At 42.3% G+C, this 19,000-nt stretch overlaps 1 protein-coding gene across 1 annotated transcript in view; it reads right to left on the bottom strand.

The window, feature by feature from the left end:
* The window catches only part of CHRM3 (cholinergic receptor muscarinic 3), a 56,778-nt gene extending 44,732 nt beyond the window's left edge, over positions 1 to 12,046 (bottom strand). Inside the window, exon 1 of the mRNA XM_054983681.1 lies at positions 12,010 to 12,046. The gene's annotated coding sequence lies outside the window, so the exon portion shown is untranslated. The remainder of the gene's footprint in view (positions 1 to 12,009) is intronic.
* Between the last annotated feature and the right edge of the window lie 6,954 nt (positions 12,047 to 19,000).

The following is a 19,000-nucleotide window of genomic DNA, read 5'->3' as shown; positions in this document are numbered from 1 at the left end:
GTCAACAGGACCCAAAATCTTGGAATTCATGGAATGTTGATACTTGCAAGGCAGTCATTCAAGTGCATACAGCAATTCCAGAGTCTTCTGGGGACAGCAGCCTTATTGAATTGTTAACTTCCTCAGATAATAGTGTTCCAACAGAATTTGAAAATCAAGGGTGTCAAATTGAATTTTTTCAAGATACTTGTCCTCCTGATTGGAAAAAGCTGCAGAGAAAAGATAAGTATATAGCCAGAATAATAAAGAATTTGGAACAAAATCATAGACCCACCTCAGATGAAGAAAAGAAGGAAGAATATGAAACTAGACTGTATCTGAGAGAGTGGCCTAGACTTTTCTTGCAGGGTGAAGTTCTTTATAGAAAGGTACAGCGAAAGGGAGTTGATATGGAGCAACTAGTGATACCGTATGCCCATCGAAAAAAGACCCTAGAAGGCATTCATGATGAAATGGGTCACTTTGGAGTAGAAAGAACATTGGATTTGGCCTGAGATAGATTCTTCTGGCCCAGGATGACACAGGCAATAGAACAGAAATGTCTCAACTGTGAACGCTGCATAAAGAGAAAGGCTAGAGTGGAAAGGGCTGCTTAATTAAACAATATAAAAGCTTATGCTCCCTTAGAATTAATCTGTATAGACTTTTTGACTCTTGAACCACATACAACAGGCCTTAAAAATATTTTAGTAGTTACTGATCACTTCACTAAATATGCACAAGCATATCTCACTAGAGATCAGACAGCAAGAACTGTTGCTACAACACTTAGGGAAAATTTTATAAGTCATAATGGATTTCCCAGGAGATTCCACAGTGACCAAGGCCCAAGTTTTGAATCAGAACTTGTTGTGGAGCTAAGTAAAATTGTTGGGACAAAGTCACATACTACGCCATATCACCCTAGAAGAAACCCAGTTGAAAGGTTCAATCGCACCCTTTTGGATATGTTGGGAACCTTAGAATCCAGTAAGAAAAGTAACTGGAGAAAGTATTTAAAACCTTTGGTTCATGCTTATAACTGTACTAAGAATGATACTACAGGAGAATCCCCCTACTTTCTAATGTTTGGAAGGCAACCATTACTACCTATTGATCTATGTTATGGAATAAACCCCAAGGGACAAACAGAGGTAACACATCAGGAATATGTCAAAGACTTAAAATGTAGACTACGTTATGCATATGATTTGGCTACCCATGAGTCAGAAAAGCATCAGCAAGCCAACAAAAGGAGACGGGATGCTAAAGTGGTGAGGTCTACCATTGAACCAGGAGACAGAGTGTTAGTGCATAACTTAAGTCCCCGTGGAACACAAAAATTGGCTGATAGATGGGAACCTGATATACATATAGTTGTAAATCAAATGGATGACGGGATTCGGTTTTGTTTTCTCAGCCATGCCGGACGCTCCTCTCGGCTGGTCCGGGAGGAAACGACCGGGCACCCTGACCGGGCGGCTGATCCGCAAGGATTAGCCCCCAGGACTCCCAGGGAGGGAGCCAGGGTCCGGGACGCGGCGGGAAGAACTCCCCGAAATCAATGCGGGGGGGGGAATTGCCCGTTTGTCCCTATGGAGGTCGGCAGATGTGCGCGGCGCCTCGAGTGCCGCCGGGCAACGAGAAACGGCAAGTAAAAGAAACAGGCGGAAGCCTGTAAACAAGCGAATCCCTTCTGTTCTACAAGCGTTTGTGAAGGAGAGGTTGATCTGAAGAAGACTCGCTCTTCCCCTTCGTTGAGTTCCAGAATTTTGTTGGCGCCCCCCCCCCCAAAATGGCAGTAAAGAAAGTCCCGCTCTCGGTAAGTCAATCTCGGCTACCTTGCAGAAGGGGGAGTCGCTCGAAGAGTTGGTGCGCAGGGCGGTGGTGGAAGCTATAAAACCCTTTGTTGACAAGCTGAACGAAACTGATCAAAGGGTGGGCTTAATTGAAAGCGAGGTGAAAACCATTAAGGCAGCAGCGGGGGGGGGCAGAAAAGTCTGCTCTGGAAAGTGCGTCACTTGTGAAGGCTACAAAAAAGGAGCTGAAGTTGGTGGAGAACCAGCTGATCGGGCTACAGGTGGAACGAACGCAGACAATTTTGCGTCTCCAAAACGTGAAAGAGGAGGAAAATGAGGATCTGTGGGATTTGGTCTCGGAACTACTGGCGACACCCGCGAGGACGACTAAAGAAGAGGTTAAAAGCACCATTTTGGAGGTCCGTCGGGCTTCTTCAAAATATGCAACAAAGCGACAGTTGCCTCGTGAGATCATTATTGACTTTTCATCTAAAAAGATTCGGGACACCATCCTATATAACTCATACAATGCGGATTTGGACTTTATGGGTTTGAAAGTCAAGATTTTGAAGGACGTTCCATTTCTAGTCCGGAAACGGCGTTTTAAATATAAAAAGTTTGCAGCTCTTCTGAGGGACCATGGAATAAAGTACAAATGGTTATTCCCGGAAGGAATATGGTTCAGATATAAAGATCAGGCCTATAAGATATTATCAGAAGACCAACTAAAGGATTTTGAGAATAAAAACCCAGAACTCTGCTGCACCAAGAACGAAGAAAAGGAGGAGCTGGAGGGGGGGGGAGGAGGAGGAGAGCATCGCAACAGCAGTTGCACAGAGAGAACTGCGTCCGGGACCTAGAAGGGGGAGGAAAGTTTAATCAGAATTTGAAATGTTTATTCTCTGTATGATTAACCACTCCATCATTATTCTATGGAGCTACTTTTGTATTATGACAGTATGAAGGGAAACATTGAAGTGTAGTGTTTAGTGTTTGTAGTTTATTCCCCCCCCCCTTTTCTTTTTCCACCTCCCTTTGTCCCTTCCCTCTCCCCTTTCCTTGTGATAGTCTGGTGTAGTGTTTTGTAGTTATGAAAAATAAAAAAATAAAAAAAAATAAAAAAAAAGTAAATCAAATGGATGACAATCTTCCTGTTTACCAGGTCCAAGCTGAAGATGGTAAGGGTCCCATTCGAACTCTACACCGAGATATGCTGAGGCCGTGTGGATTTATTTCCCCTTCTGAAGAAGTGTGTGATGTGCAGATTCAAGAAGATCCTATCAGCAGCAAGACTAGGCAAAAAACTGCTGATGTGGCAGTCCCAACAGAGGGTGAGGAAGAATACTCAGGAGCACCTATCCCTCTTTCAGATCTCAACCCTTTAGCAGGGGAGTTCACTCCAAGTTCATTGCAGAAGGAAGTTACTCTACTTCCAAGTGAGACAGTGATTGAAGGAACAACAGAAATTGTGCCCCAGGAGTCTCTTACAGCAAGCGCAGCCCATGCTGAAGAACTGTTTGCAGACCCGGAGCAATTCATTGCAGTACCTCCTAGGCCTCAAAGAATTAGAACAAAACCTGCTAAGTTAGATGACTATGTCCTGAATTTTTCAGCAGTCTCAAGAAACCTAAATCTTAAACCAGTAATGATCTACTGCACTCTAATATTCTGTTAACTTTATACGCTTTAATTTTGAAGAAAAAGAAAAGAAATGCTGCCGAGACGACAGCAAGTTAGCAGGGGAGAATGTAACCCCTGTGAGGGTAATTGGTTTAGCCCAGTGGGGTGGAGTCAGAAGCTAGAGGCAGGCTGCTGAGGAGGAGACTGTTTGCTGGGGAGCTTAATAAATTATAAGCTCTTATCACCTTGAATAAGGTAACCAAATGCTGTATGTAAAATATGATTTGAAGTGGTGTTTGTGTGTTGTGTTTGGTTGGTGTTACTGGGATTGTGTTGTTTTTGCAGGGCTATAATTCCCAACAAGAAGACGGAAGCCTGGGGTACAGCTGCTTCAAATGGATGAGAGAGGACTCATCACTTCTTGGATGTTGAACTGTTTGCCTTTTCAAGGACATTGTTGATTTGGAGGTTTTTTTTTTATGGTTGCACTTAAGAGTTGATTTTTTTCCAAAAAAGGTTGTATTTTATTAATTGTTAAAAAGTTTAAAAGAAAAAAAAATTCTTAAAATTTTGTGTAAGTTGCTTCCTAAGCCCTATAGAACCCATGAACAGAGAAGTTACACTAGCTTTTGCTGATGCTTTCAAAATTGATTCCTTTCTTCCTAACTTTGACTGCCTTTTTAACCTTGTCTCCGCATCCATTTCACAGCAACAGTGATTCGCTTGCATTACAGGAATTACAGGATTGCACTGTTAGTGTAGTAGCCTGGAGGAGCAAAGTTCTGAAACTCACACACTGCAATCCTTAGAACACTTTTTTTGGGAGTGAGCACCATTAAATAGCAGAATTCTAATTATCAGGATTCCAATTATCAGAATTCTAATTAGATTTGCTTAGGATTTCTCTCCCAGTTTATGAATCTGAAATAAAATGGATCAAAGCAGGGCCGGATCGAGGGGGGGCAGGGGGCTACCCTGCCCCCAGCAGTGCCAAAGAGGGGGCAGCAAGCCTGTCGCCCCAGAACACGGCACGCTGCGGAGCTAGTGGTGGCTGCACGGGCAGCTGAATGGAGGGCTGGAAGGTCACTGCACCATTTGCCTGCCCAGCTGACAGGGTGGCTAGCAGCAGCACAGGGTGCCCCCTGGAAGTGTGCCGTCTGTGCTACCTACCGCTGGAGGGAAGGGAGCGTGCAGCAAGCTGGCTGCCCCCTCAGAGGGGAAGGGGAATGTGCGCAGGTGGCCTTCCAGTCCTCCACTCAGCCGCCCACACGGCCGCTGCCAGCTCTGCAGCGCCGTGGTCCGGGGTGGTTGGCTTGCCACACACTCCCTTCCCTCCAGCGGCAGTGGGGCGGCATGCTTTTCCCAGGGGGGGGCACGTGATGATGTCACAAAAGTGATGTCATTATGCAGTGCTGGGAGTGCGTGCGCAAAGCTTGCGCATGGGGGACTGCGGGGCTTGGGTTGACCCAGGCTTGGGCAACCCTAGATCCAGCCCTGGATCAAAGCATTCTTAGCCATGGAGATGTGCACCTTCAGTATATATAGAATTTAAAAAAAGAAAGCGAATGGTTTCCAGCTGTGAAAAGGAGGTATACTGTTAACTGTGTAGACATAAAATCAGCACATGAAATCTAACTAGCTGCTAGCTGGGAGGGCGGAGCTGCCTTCTGAAAGCTCTGTCTCCACCCCCTGGCCAAATCCCCATATGCCCAAGAGATGCCTCTGCTTCCTCCTCCTTCAGAGGGGGCAAAATATGGTCCCCGGCTCAAGCCGCTGCATGGCAGCCAGGAATACTGCATAATTCCTTTAAAAGATTTACCCTGTGAAGGAACAGACTCAGTACCCCCCCCCGCCTTGTTCCTTCAAGTTGATTCCCAGGAGATGGGAAAACCCCATGGCTGTCTCCAATATCTCCTTGGTGATGCTGTCCCTTCCACTCACCCCCTAGGAGTGTCAAAATCAAACTGGCTGACTTCTGCTACCACCAGTGACTATCTTCTGCTAAATGGAGTTGCACTCAACACCTGCATTGCCATTTAGGTGCTGCACTTAATTGCTGCATCCCCCCACTTCTCTCCTACAAGCTAGCAAGGGGGTGATCTACTGCAACGTGGTGCTATCCTGCTTCAGAGATGGTGAGCCTCCCCGCTGCTCCACCCCATTACTGCAGTTCACATAGCAAGACCAAGTAGCTGTGGTGTGATTTCAAAGATCAGGCTTAGAACATTCAAAACATAAGGAAGTTTAATAAGTGAATAAAAAGAATATTCGTGGTCTGTTCAATCATTTGGGATAAGCAAGGGAACCAAAAAAGTGAATACTTGAAATCCTCTTTCTGTACACTCAGACCTTATCCTAAATGATGCTTAACCAAAACAAGTATTACTTGAAGTTGCATTAGTTTAAAATAATCATGACTGTAGTTCTCAGTGTTGTGTCTTCTCCTCATTGTCTTTGGCCATGTAGACATGGACTCCCTTGGTAAAGGTGTAGTCCTTCATAATTTGGTCCCCCCCTTCAAGCTCCTAAAGCCTCAGCTGTACAGCATGAGGGAAGGACTTACACAAGGGGTTCACTGCAGGAAGTCTCCAGGTGGTGGTAGCCGTCACAAGCATACCATTCGCTCCTGGTAGACCCCATTTCCCCACCAATGGAGAATTGCCAAAGGATACTCACCGGCCCCCTCCCTATCCCCAAACTCTCTCCTGCTACCACTGGGGCCAATCCTCTGCTTAGGCCCCAAGTGCTCCACAGGTGGCCTAGTGACCACCGGAGCCCTTGCCACTGGTCTGTGATGATGTAGTTGCCAGTCACTGACAGGTGAACCCTGTCACCTTTGTAAAGGTTGGCAAATCCAGCCCTTATCCTAAAATGAAGTAATTGTACAGGTGGACACCCACACCTCTGCAGAGATTGGCAAATTCGACCTTATGTGGACGCATGACAAATATGCGCCCAGGTCCTCCCCTACTGCCTCCTCCTAGGCTCGGATAGCTGTATGTCTAGTCCCACAGGGGCTAAGGTGTCCCAAGCTTCCTGCTGTGCCGATGCAGGAGCATCACAGACTAAGCAGACAGATCATTACTACACAGTAAATGACCAAAACGAGGTAGAGGCTGACCTCTCCTCGAACCATCAGGTCCATTACTTGCCTGTGCACTGCAAGCCTTTGTGTGCCTGTAAGGAAAGGGCCATGCCCTGTAATCCAAGGTCAACACTCTCCAGGTGAATGACCAGAACGTGAGGCAGAGGACCACTCCTCCCCTCAAACCATCAGGCCACTACTTGCCTGGGAGCTGCAAGCCTGTGTGATCCTGTAAGGAAAGGGCCATGTCCTGTGAGCCACAGTCATTATGAAATTAAGGGTGTAGTAGTCCTTCATAATTTGTCCTCCTAAGTCAAAAGCAAGATGCAAGAGAGAGCCTCTTCTCCGCATCCCAGGAATTTATACTCTACCTGTTCTGATGCAATAAATATACAAGGAAAGGGGGCAGATACTTATGGCAGGCCATGCCTCCTCCTCCTCCTTCTCTTCACTCTTTGCTAAGAATTGTCAAACTGTCTCCCCCTTTCTGTCTGTCTGAATTTCTGAATTCCTTAAATTTTAAGATCTGGAACAAAATATTTTTTACAGCCATTGTCCCCTTTTTCTCCCTCACTACTTTTCCCTTTCTGTGCAGCCATTTCTACTGCACATTCCTCTATACCAAATAATAGAACAGTTCTTCTGCAGTCTGCCTATATTCTGTCTTTTCACTCTCAGTTAAAAATTTCTCTTCTGAAGAAGCTGAGATTTATGAAGCACACTCCTGCTTGATGAATGTAGCAGCTTTAATTAACAAGTGTGTTAAGCTTTACAAATACAAAGTTTGTGGCAAATATTCTTAATAGATTTTTACTATGGAGTTTGACATTTGCTTTGCAGTTTGGAAAAAAGGACCACATTTTCTAGTGCTAGTTTTACATACCTTGAAAACTAGGGAGGGGGTGCAGGGAGTTTGCTTTGCAGTGTTGATGCCTGAGGCTCAATGAAATATATTCAAACATTTCAGAGTTATGTTGTGAATGTATCCCAAACTCAAGAAAACAAAAATATTTAGTACATCTTTTTTCTCATATGTGCACTTTTGTCCTTTTGAAAGATCACATATGCAAGTGTCTTCCTTCCTCGTCCAAACAGTTCATCCCAGGAACAAATCTTAATATTATTTCATGTTTCTGTTTTTAGAAAATGAAGTTCGGAGCAAAATCAGTTAAAGAAAGCCAATAAAACAGAAATTATGAGAAGGCGTCCAGACCAAAACTGGAGAAAACGGCATTTTCTCATTCAAGCACTTTTCTTTCTATGCCAATGAATCATTCAGAAGAATTCTACTATGCTAATTTCTGGCAACAATAGAAAGGGATTTCTGTATTTATGAAAAATATAATTTGAGAAAACAGCTGCAGAAGGTACCCTTCACCCACCTGCAGTTGCCAGTAGCATAGTAATCTCTGAATATGCCCTGCTAAAATTAAGATGTGGAAAGGAAATACAGTTGTTCTCAAGGTAAAATTCCTATTGTGTTTGTAAATTAACATTCTGGAAACAGACAGTGAAGTGACATTTCCTGCATACAAGTATCTACATGGAAAAAGGAAGATCCTTGACCATAAATAGCTTATGGAAGGCTAAAACAAAATTGGTAGCTTTTGTTCTGACACATTTCTTTAATGCAAACTAAACTGCAAATTTGTCTTTGCAGTTATATTTTATGCCATTTATATTTTAGAAGCACTGAGTTATTTTCCTCATTGTACATTTCCTCATTGTACAGCCCTCATAAAAATACTTGAACCAAGTTTGATGAAAAACTATATTTGCACATACCATTACTGTATCTGTAACATAGTGAAAATTGATCTCTGCATGAGCACTTAGTTTAATTGAAAATCACGCTCCCTCCCCCACCCCAATAAGGAGATGCAATTTGTAATTTTTAAAACAAACCCTGACAATTCATTGTTAGAATGTGGCATGTTGGCTGGGAGAAAAAGACAAACAACAACTAGAATGTCATGTTATTTACAAACAACGGATAATGCACTGAAAGGTAATATTCCAAGTCAAATACTAGAAATAAGGTTTCTGCTCCTTCCTGTTGCCACAAATGGAAAACACTCAAAAGCTTTGTAACTATATTTCAAGGTCTCTTAGGGTTCTGTGCTGATCTTTAAAATCCATACTGAAGTGCTGAAAGAGATTATCTTAAAGATGGGATGAAGTGTCATCAATATGCTGATCACACACCACTCTGTTTTTCTGTCTGAAAACGGTGTTTATTTCATCAACAGTTTGTCAGCAGATAGATAAAGAAGAACAAACTGAAGGTGAATCCAGGCATGGCAATGACTTGGGTCCCATAGCAAATTTCCACAAACGGATTCCCTTATCCCACTACAGATCCCCCATTCCCCCCTCCTGAAGTCCCTGAGGATCCCTTATTCCCCAACAGCAGCATTTCAGGGAGCTTTTCAAGTTGCAGTGGGAGGGCGAAAGTGGGGCTGTCCTGTTCCACAGAATGAAATGACTTTCATGAGCAGAATCTACACACTTCATATTCAGCTTATTATAGAAGTTTCTTAGCCACTAGTAGAGCAGTTTAGATTACGCATTTTATCATTTGCATTTAATTATGGCTTTGCAACCATATTTGGAAAGCAGAATTTTGGAAATCTTTGTCACTGATTTCATAAAATCTGACTTTATTACTGAAAACTGTTTTATATGAAGTTGCCCTTGAACAGGCTTTGGAAGCTACAGCTCATGCAAAATGCAGTAGTCCATATCCACAATAAAGAGGGAGGTGCAGCCAGGCATCAATCAAGCACGTACTATTAAGGTTTAAAGATGTAACTCATCTGGATCTAGCATGACTAACAGGCCAGCTGTGCCCATACCTACCTTTTTACCAGTAGAATAACTATAGGAAGCCATGCTCTGGATTCGAAGAATCCTCTAAAATTTGATTCTTTGGTATGATTGTGCTTATAATAAAATAACAAATGCTGACTGGGAGCTCTTGCTGTACAGAAGGCGAGAAATGGGAAGAGAATCTTCTTGGATAAATGAAAAGGCTTGATAAACTTTGTACAGTTGCAGCATTTTTACTAATTTTTAGTAGTGATGTAGTCTATGCTGAAACCAGTTCTTTAAAAGACAGCTAAAATAATCTTGACATTTTCTCAAGGTTAAGCTACCCACAATGAACCTGACCATTTGTAAATATTATTTTTTCTTTATGTTTACAATATTTTTTAATTTCTTCCCCTGGAGAATCCGGGATGCTTATACTAATTTTCCAAGAATGTACACACAAGTTCATCAGCTTATACCCAGAGTTAAAGATACTTGAACTCAGCAGTTAATGCCACAGCAGTAAATGTACTCATTTTCAATTAATTTTCCCATTCTTTGATCTGCCCTTTAAAGCTGGAAAAGACCAAGGGGAAATAAATGAAATGTCAGAGTTATAACAGTACTATAATGTTCTACAGTCATACTATTTCAAACTGCAGCGTGAGCTTTACTCATTTTTTTTTTGTCCTGCCTATAGGGCACTAAAATCCTCACCATTTATGACACTTGCCAACATTCTCTAATGCTAAAAAGATTAGATTTTGAATATCTGAAGGTGAGCATAAATGAAGAGATTCTTTTGTTTCTTCTTTCAACATAATTTCATGAAAGGTTTGGCTTATGCATCTCAGTCTTACGTGTTTTTAGCTGGGAGGTAAAACCAATATTAGCTACAAAATTTTATTTACATTCCACATTCTACCCCAATTTAACACATGTACATGTCTACTTTTTATTTTTAATCCCTATAGAAAAATGCTTGCCCAGTCTCTAATTTGTTCTTTCTCTGCAAAGTGATTGAGATAGTAGTAGCAGACCAACTCTAGGTCTTCTTGGATAACTCAAATGCTCTGATCCCTTTTTAGTCTTGTTTCAAGATGGGCTATAAGACAGAGACAACCCTGCTGCCTTTAGTTGATGACCTCCGTCTGAATGTAGACAAAGGCCATGGCTATTTGTTGCTCATGATGGATTAAATCTGCAGCCTTTGATACAGTAGATCATGCCATCCTGTTGAGGTGTTTGGGGGAAGAAATAGGAGAAATCATTCATAGCTTTGGAATTGGATGTCATTAGTCTGTCTGTGTGTCTGTCTGTGTGTCTGTCTGTGTCTGTATCCAAATTCACTAGAGATGCAGAATTGGCCTGGAGCCACTGTCTGCTGCGGTAAATGGCTGATAGTGAAAATATTGAAACTGAACCCAGACAAGACAGAGGTAATACTGGTTGGGAAGCCTGAGCTCTTGACCCAACATTGTGCTTCGCACTTTCACTGGGGTTCAGCTGACCCTGGTTGATTCAGTTAAGAGTCTGTGTTATACTGGATGCAGCACTGCTACTGGAGAAACCAAGTTAATGCAGCTGCAAATATGTTTTTTCCCAACTTAGTTTAGCCCTAATGATGACCCCCTACCTTGACTATGACAGATAGCCTTTCAGCTTATCTGCCATGCTTCATATGTAGTGTGCTTCAGTGCCTCTGAGGCACTGAGTACTAATAGGCTCAATGATATGCTTGATGTTAACTGCTTATCTTTCAGCCAAGATGTTTTGGTTATGAGGCCCTGCTGAAGCCTGAGAATGCGACCTTGGATTTACTACAAAGACTGAACTGAACTCTTTCCCCCCTCCCTCATTCCCAGCCCCGGCGCCAGGGTTTCTGGAGCTGGAGGCCAGCCGCTCGCGCACGCCCTGGACTGCGTGATGATGTCATCTTGTCAGTGCCGCCGGCGGGTGGCTGGGGCGGAGCGAGCAGGCCGCCCACACACCACACACTGCCCCAGCCACCTGTCGTTCCTGGCTTGTGTCTGCTGTGGCCGCCTGGGGGTGGGCAGCGGTGGCGGCACAGGGCTGGCCAGCAGTGGTGCGGGATGCGCGCCTCCACCCCCGGGGCCCCCTCTGGCACCCCCTCCTGCCCCGCGGCACCCACGGCCCCCGCCTCACGGCCTCAACAGTAGTGCCGGCCCTGCTCATTCCCAGGCACTGCGCGCCAAAATCCTAACTGACTTTCCCTCGAAAAGGGGGGAGGAGAAACTGACCTATAATTGCTTCTGCTTTACTTCCTTTAGGCATTTCAGTCAATTCCTTTGTTACAGCATCTTGATACTGGTATTTACTCAAATAAACATTTTTAACTCATACACTGGAGTGATGCAGTAAAGTGTTAGGAAAAGTACCTGGCAAGGCCTGACAGACTAAGTCAGTCTGCCCTCCTGGATCCATGCCATGCTAACATTGAGACTAGACAACTGTAATTCGTGTTGCATATTTCTCCCTTTGAAATCAACTCCAAGTTGGTGCAGAATATGGCTGTCATCACCAAGCTCAGTTTATGGTCTTGACTATCATATACAAAGCCCTTCATGGCCTTGGATCCTCATACCTGCAAGACAACCTCTCCACCTATGTCCTGCCATGCCAACCGTGCTTATTTGTGCAGGGCCTTCTGCAAGTGCCACCCCTGCAATCGGGCAGGAGCAACAACTGCCATACCTGAGCTTGCAGTGTAGTGGTCCCCATCCTGCTGAACGGCCTGCCTGAGGAGATCAGGAAAGTTCCCACATTCTTGGCATTTTGCAAACTATAGAAAACAGAATTGTTCAGGAGGGCATTTTTATAAATGAAATAGGGCTACATTGTAACAGACTGGTCCAGACAATCACACTGTGTTTCTACTTATATAATACTATGTTTTGAATTATTCAGCATGCTTAGTACTTATACTTCGTTCCAACAACAGCTTTGTTTCAAATTTCTGCAATTGTAGCCCCATCCATTTCTTATTAGATGTATAATCCTGTTGATTATTATTACATTTATTTACATTGTGTAATCTGTTGATTATCAGTGGGAAAGGTGGGCTATAAATAATGTAATATAAATAAATACAATCTAAGAGAGAGCCCATACAGATTAGTAGACTCCAACTTGTGGCAGCTTTGTATGATTCTGCCCCATGTGCCTGAAGGATGTTACAACAACCAGAATCAGATATATGATAGAACATGTGGTTAAAAAGTCATCTAGATAGGCCAAGTATAGGAGAGGCTCTAAGACACATCCATGCTTCAAATGTGAAACACTGTTCAGGCATCTTCTTACGTGATCTTTTGTACTTGGATGGCCAGAGAGCCACTTTAAGGGAGTTTTCAAACTAGTGTCCTTCTGAGAGGTAACCTTTTAAGCAATGGGTATCCTGAGATCTAACTCCTCTCTGCTTGGTCATGGCCACTCTCCTGCTTCTATATTCTCATTCCTATGTGCAGTCTTTTACTGGTGCAACAGTGCAAGTTCTGTGCTTTATTCCTCCTCTCTTGTGTGCGCCTGCTTGAAGCAAGGCATTCCTTGACCTTTTCTTACCCACCAGCCTTGGCATCTATATACCACTCTACTTGACCTCTCTTGTACAGACTTTGGCCTGTCTTATCTGGCCACAAACCTGTCTAGACCATCAATGATACCTCAGACAGGTCATATTTGCTAGTGGATAGTTGTATTTTTCTGATTTGTTATCTCTAAAATAACATGCTGCAAAGACTTCACTTATCACTTGAGAGGCAATGGATCCTGCAGAGACAGATCTGCACAATGCTGTATTTTGGTTCAGTCATGACACATCAGTATATTTATATTTTGTGGTGTTCCTTCCAAATACTGCAAGCTTAAGCATATTTAGAAGACAAAATTGACAATTTACATGCATGTGCCAATTATATTGATCTGAAACATGTTTTTGTATGGGAACAATAATAAAAAATATCATGGAAGAATTGGCCTTTAGGATACAAAGGAGCAAAACACTCTGCAGAAATTTAGATCTACCCCTAAGGACTGCATAGAAATTGACAACTGGTATAATTGATATTCTCATATCCTGAAATAAGAGACCTTTGCAAGGGCAGTGGAGTAACAGAATCATGGCTGCTGGGATCATGGCTGCTGACAGCCCCATAGCTTGGCATCCTAAAAAGTGAGTGACAATGGTGGAAGGGGGGAAAGTCTACAAGCAACTTTTGGCCTTTTTGCTGACACAGTGGGCCAGATCCAATGCTTCTATGAATAATTAAATTCATGTTTCCATTAATGGAGTGTAGCCATGGAAATAATTTTTCTTGGCCTTTCCTTCCTTAGAATCCCCCCTAGGCTCCCTAAAAAGCTTAGAATCAGAGAACTCTGCATAAAACTATGCAATTGTGGCTCTTGGGCAGGGAGGGGATAGCAGGAAAGCATACTTAATAGAAATTGCCCTATGTTGTGGCTGGGGTGTATGTGAGAGGGTGTTTGCTGCATCTGGATGAGCAAATACATACTTCCCTCTCCCCTTGGCTATACTTTCTTCAGATGCCTCCACCAAAGGCTTTGCCTTTTACCATCAGTTTGGAAACAGGTGAGCCTCTGAGATTACACAGAGTGCCAGCAATGAACAAGTGACTGGGCACATGGGGAGAACATCCCTTGACACAGCTGGGTCTTATTGTGCTAAACTAAAGTATAGAATGCTGAGCACAGAATAGGCAAGGATGGAGATATGTAGGTTGAAGCAGCTAATTAAAAAATCCAAAAGAAATATTCTCACTAAATAATCTTGAGAGTCAAGGATGCATCCCAAATGTGATTGGGATAGGTGAAGAGCCTGAGGAAATCAAAGCAAGCCATCTTCCTGTTTCCCTTACTCCTGGTCCAATGAACACCCACACAAAGGGCTACAGATCTTTTAAAACCTTCCCCCGAGAGGATGGGATCCTCTCCCACAAATCCTGAGTTAGAAAACCATATCTTGCCAGGCAGCACAGTGTATATGTCACTGTGGCTTATGATGCCATCAAAGGTTAGCCATTCCTCTAGTATCAGACAGTTAGAGAAAATGGTTAGGCACCTGGCTGGATGATGGCCTTTTCTTTTCCTGAAAAGAAATCAGCTTTCCTAGGAGTTCAATTAAAGGCCAGCTTGATATCTAATGGTATCCCTCTATCATAACAGCCTCCTTCGCAGAAACTCAAGCACCCCTATGCAAATGTGAAGAATGGGGATTTCTGCCATGTCTGCCTCCTTCCTGCAGCCCTATGAAGTATTGTAATGGAGGACACAGCTGCACGTTTTTAGAGGCTACCAGTGGTTGCTCAGGTAAGGAGAAGCTGTTGACTCACTCTGTGCAAAACAGCACTAAATCCACCACTGGGATTACACCACTGGGCTGTTAATGTGTCAGAAACACAAAGTAAAGAGCTTCAGACAAATGGCAATGTGTATTAATTTCTTTTTAACTATGAATGTTGGCCTTTTGTATATTAATATCTGTTAATGTATTCATTTTACTTATTTTATGCAAAAAAGATTACAAGGTAAAAAAGAAATGAAGAAAGGGGGAAAGGAACATCACAAGTTGTGTAAACACGACACAGCAATGGAATCGGCTGCCTAGGGATGTGGGTGGGTTCTCCCTCATTGGCAGTCTTCATGGAGTGGCTGGACAAATACTTGTTGGGGATGCTTTAGGCTGTTCCTACATTAGGCAAGGAGTTGGACTAGAAATTTGAACATCTTCAGGTTTTCATCACAGATATTTCCATATACTGTAAAATTTCTTGCCAATGCCAATTCAACTTAGAGACATCATCATCTTTGAAGAACCGTATGTCTCAACAAGATATACAAATCTTTCACTTTTTCCAAGAAAACCTTTCTATGAGGATTTTTTCCCCTGCTTTCACAGTTTAGCAAAAAGTTAATCTAGCAGCTCTTACCAAAAGGAAAAAAAAACCACCACTGTTACATGGAACTTCTTATGACAGAGGCAGTGTAATTTAACAAGAAGTATATTCAACAGTACAGCTGATTTCTTGTGACAACATTATAGTGACCATTTCCTAGAATTTCTCAGCTCTGATACATCTCTCCTGCATGTGAACAAAATCAACATGAGGCTTGTCACAGAACCAACATTTTTCACTGCCGGCATTATATATCTTGGCTAACCTAGATGGAGAGAAATGCCAATGATGTCTTTAAAATGTTTTCCCTTAAGCTAAAGCTTGCAGAAAAATGTACTAATTGTAACTTAGTTCTGTGGGATGCAAATTGTTTTATAACCTTAATTCCATCACTCTCATAACCACCTTGTTATGTCCCCATTTAAGAACAAGAGCACTGATGGTAACAGTGACTTGACAAATGGTCATATAGCAACTTTTTGATTGGCCAGTACACTTTTCATTGAAGACCTATATTAACTATGGTTTTACCTCCTAATTTCAGTCTTTGCAAAACTAACTAAAGTTACATTCCCGATACATTATAATCATGAAGCTACAAAAAGGTCTGATTTTTTTCCTTGAAGGTTGTATGTATACGTATAGAACATCTGATTACATCTATAGTAATTAAAAGTCTTCTCCCCAAATGTGCTAAACACATTACCTATAGAGACGGCTGCTGTAGCATAGTGGTTAAGTGGCTGGATTGTGCATCAGCACTTTGCTAGTTTGACTCCCACTACTACCATGAACTCTGCAGAGCCAGTTTGGTGTAGTGGTTAAGAGCGTAGGACTCTAATCTGGAGAACCGGGTTTGATTCCCCACTCCTCCACTTGAAGCCAGCTGGGTGACCTTGGGTCAGTCACAGCTTCTAGGAGTTCTCTCAGCTACACCCACCTCACAGGGTGTTTTGTTGTGGAGGTAATAATGACATACTTTGTAAACTGCTCTGAGTGGGCATTAAGATGTCCTGAAGGGCAGTATATAAATTGAATGTTGTTGTTGTTGTTAAGTGGCCTTGGGTAAGCTGCTCCTCTTAGCTGAAGCTCCCTAGCTGTGGGGATAATAACAACACTTACTTTATTCACTGCTCTGAGGGTGGCATTAATCTGTCCAGAAGGGCAGTATATAAGCACATTGTTGTGGTTGTTATACACATTTGCCAGCAAATTCAGGTCCACACAGGATCTATTTCAAAGTACTTAAATCACCCTAATTATTTTTTTAAAAAAACCCACACTTGCATTTCTAGTTATTGCACCAAGAAGCAACATTTTAGCACCTGCTTTCCATCTTAGAGATGCAGCATGCTGCAGTGAACGTAAGCAGTGTACGACACATACTGACAACAATTATAATGATGTTAACCTAGTTCCCTGGACTGCATCCCTCTTCAATATGAGCTAAAAGAATATCTCCCATCACTGCTATTCAAATTTATAGTATTTCTCGGAGAGGTTGTTTTCCTGCCACTTGATGGAGAAAATCAATAGTTTAAAACAAACGATAAAAGGCTGAATAATTCTAAAGAAGTGTATATTCACCAATGTCCTTCTATCCCCATTTGCTATTCAAAAGGTATGACAGCTTTCTTCAAGTTTGGCAAGCTAATGAACAAAGACTATGACAAATAGTAATTGCACTGGGAGCATGTATGGCAGACTGATGCTAAAATGAGAGGAAAATCCATTTCCCTTGCAATACAGCTTTCTTAAGATTATATTTCTTGCCCACTTTAAATTGTACATCCCCTCCATAAGCACAGTCAAAAGTATTGATTTATTTTTCATTTAAATAAAGATTGTGTGCAAAATTAAATGTGACAGCCCAGACATCTACGTAATGGCCTTCCAGTAAATATAAAAACTACACAGAATTTTACAGAGAATACTAACGTCAGCCTCGATGCCTTTGGCAATGGTGTACTCTGGGAGGCTAGCTTTGGTCTGGCTGGTGCATATTAGTGGTTGTTGAAACATGAGAGAAAACCCTTACCCTCCTCACCTGCAGTTCCAGTCTCCTCTGCCGCTAGCAATGAACTGCTCCGGCACATTGTCATATTTACAAGCACAAACCTCAATCGTCTAATACGGAGATGCATAAATACATTTTTTCTCAGTTTCAAGTAAAAAGGGAGGAGGTGTATATAAGAAGCAGTAGAGACTGAAATCGTAAGGAATTTCATCAGAGTATACTTTATATGAATAAAAGTACTTTGGAACCATATTTCTCTAAAGGTACATCTATCCACAGTGTCTGGGTCAGCTCCAACGAAGTGAGTGACCTTTCTGCAAGTTACAGCAGATATCCAGAGAGCTGAGGGAGAGAAGAGGTAGCAGCCAGGCACCATTCCATGATGCCTAGGCTGAAACCTTGCTGAGAGTCTTCTCTCTGAGCACCTTTCATCATATTTTAAATCATATTTATATTGGATTTTAATCTCTGTAAAATACAGTGGACTGAAAAGTAGGATATCAATATAAACATTTCCTAACTCTATTATGCTGATTTACCAACCAAGTGTAAAACTATCCATGGCAGTAACTGATATTCACCCTGACTTGGATAGCCCAGGTGAGCCTGATCTCATCAGCTCTCAGAAGCTAAGCAGGGTTGGCCTTGGTTAGTAATTGGGTGGGAGACTTCCAAAGAAGACCAGAGTTGCAGAGCTAGGCAATAGCAAACCATCTCTGTTAGTCTCTTGCCATGAAAGCCCTATCTGGGGTTGCCATAAGTCAGCTATGACTTGAGGGCACTCTCTACCAACAACTGGTATTCAAGCTGCAATTTTTTTCTAGGAATGAGTTCACATTTAGTTGAAGTGGAAGCTGTCATATGATGGGTAAAGTCTCCCTGCATAGGCTTTCCATCAGCATCCTACTAGGGCTAATTGCCTTAGTAGCTACTGGTTGACAATGGGCAAATATGCTTTTTCCATTGTTTTTATTGTTTCCATTGTTTTCATTAAAATAGCTTTTAATAAAGTTGTTGCAAGCAAGAGAGAGATTCTGAGTTCTTAATTAAAATCTCTGTAAGGCAGAATGACATTTTTTAGAAACATGTACAGAAATTATATATAGTTAAGCAGTATTTCTACCACGAAACTTACACTGGTCTACTTTTTCAGGCTTTTTAAAGGAAACATACAGGCATTCATATAATTATTGATCTATTGATTCTTACTGTGATCTGGAAATGTGAATTACTATTTTGCTGCAACAAACTATGTTGTCTGTAAGAAGTAATAAGGTAGACATGACATAGGATATAATCATGTGCATACTTTCCAGGGAGTATGTCTGACAACTTACTGTGGTTTACTTCCAAGTAAACATGCCTGTTCTCCAGACCTGAAATGATCTATGAATTATTCAAAAAAATTATTTTGGGGTACCTCCAACCACAATATAGTCTGTTTGTAAAGAAGTTAAGACTCAGAACAGTTCTGCCATTATACATACAAGTCTCTTGTTAATTGAAAAAAATGTTTCCTACAGAAAACGTCAGGTTTACATCATACAATAGAAAGGCCCATGTGTAACTTACATGGAATAAGTGCATTGCCCCCTCCCCCAGTCAGAATGAAGAGGCAGACGCTAGAGTTGGGATATAAAGGGCCATTTATTGAATAATGACAAGATAACTTGCAACCACGGCAAGGGCCTAACAGTACAGGTCAGGCCCTGGACCTCCACACTGACCTGTCTGGGTGAGCCACCTTCTGCCCTGG

This window comes from Eublepharis macularius, chromosome 1 (assembly GCF_028583425.1).
Source record: "Eublepharis macularius isolate TG4126 chromosome 1, MPM_Emac_v1.0, whole genome shotgun sequence".
NCBI classification, from domain to species: domain Eukaryota; kingdom Metazoa; phylum Chordata; class Lepidosauria; order Squamata; family Eublepharidae; genus Eublepharis; species Eublepharis macularius.
Note: the sequence above shows the minus strand (reverse complement) of the source record. Positions and strands in the feature narration are given on the sequence as shown.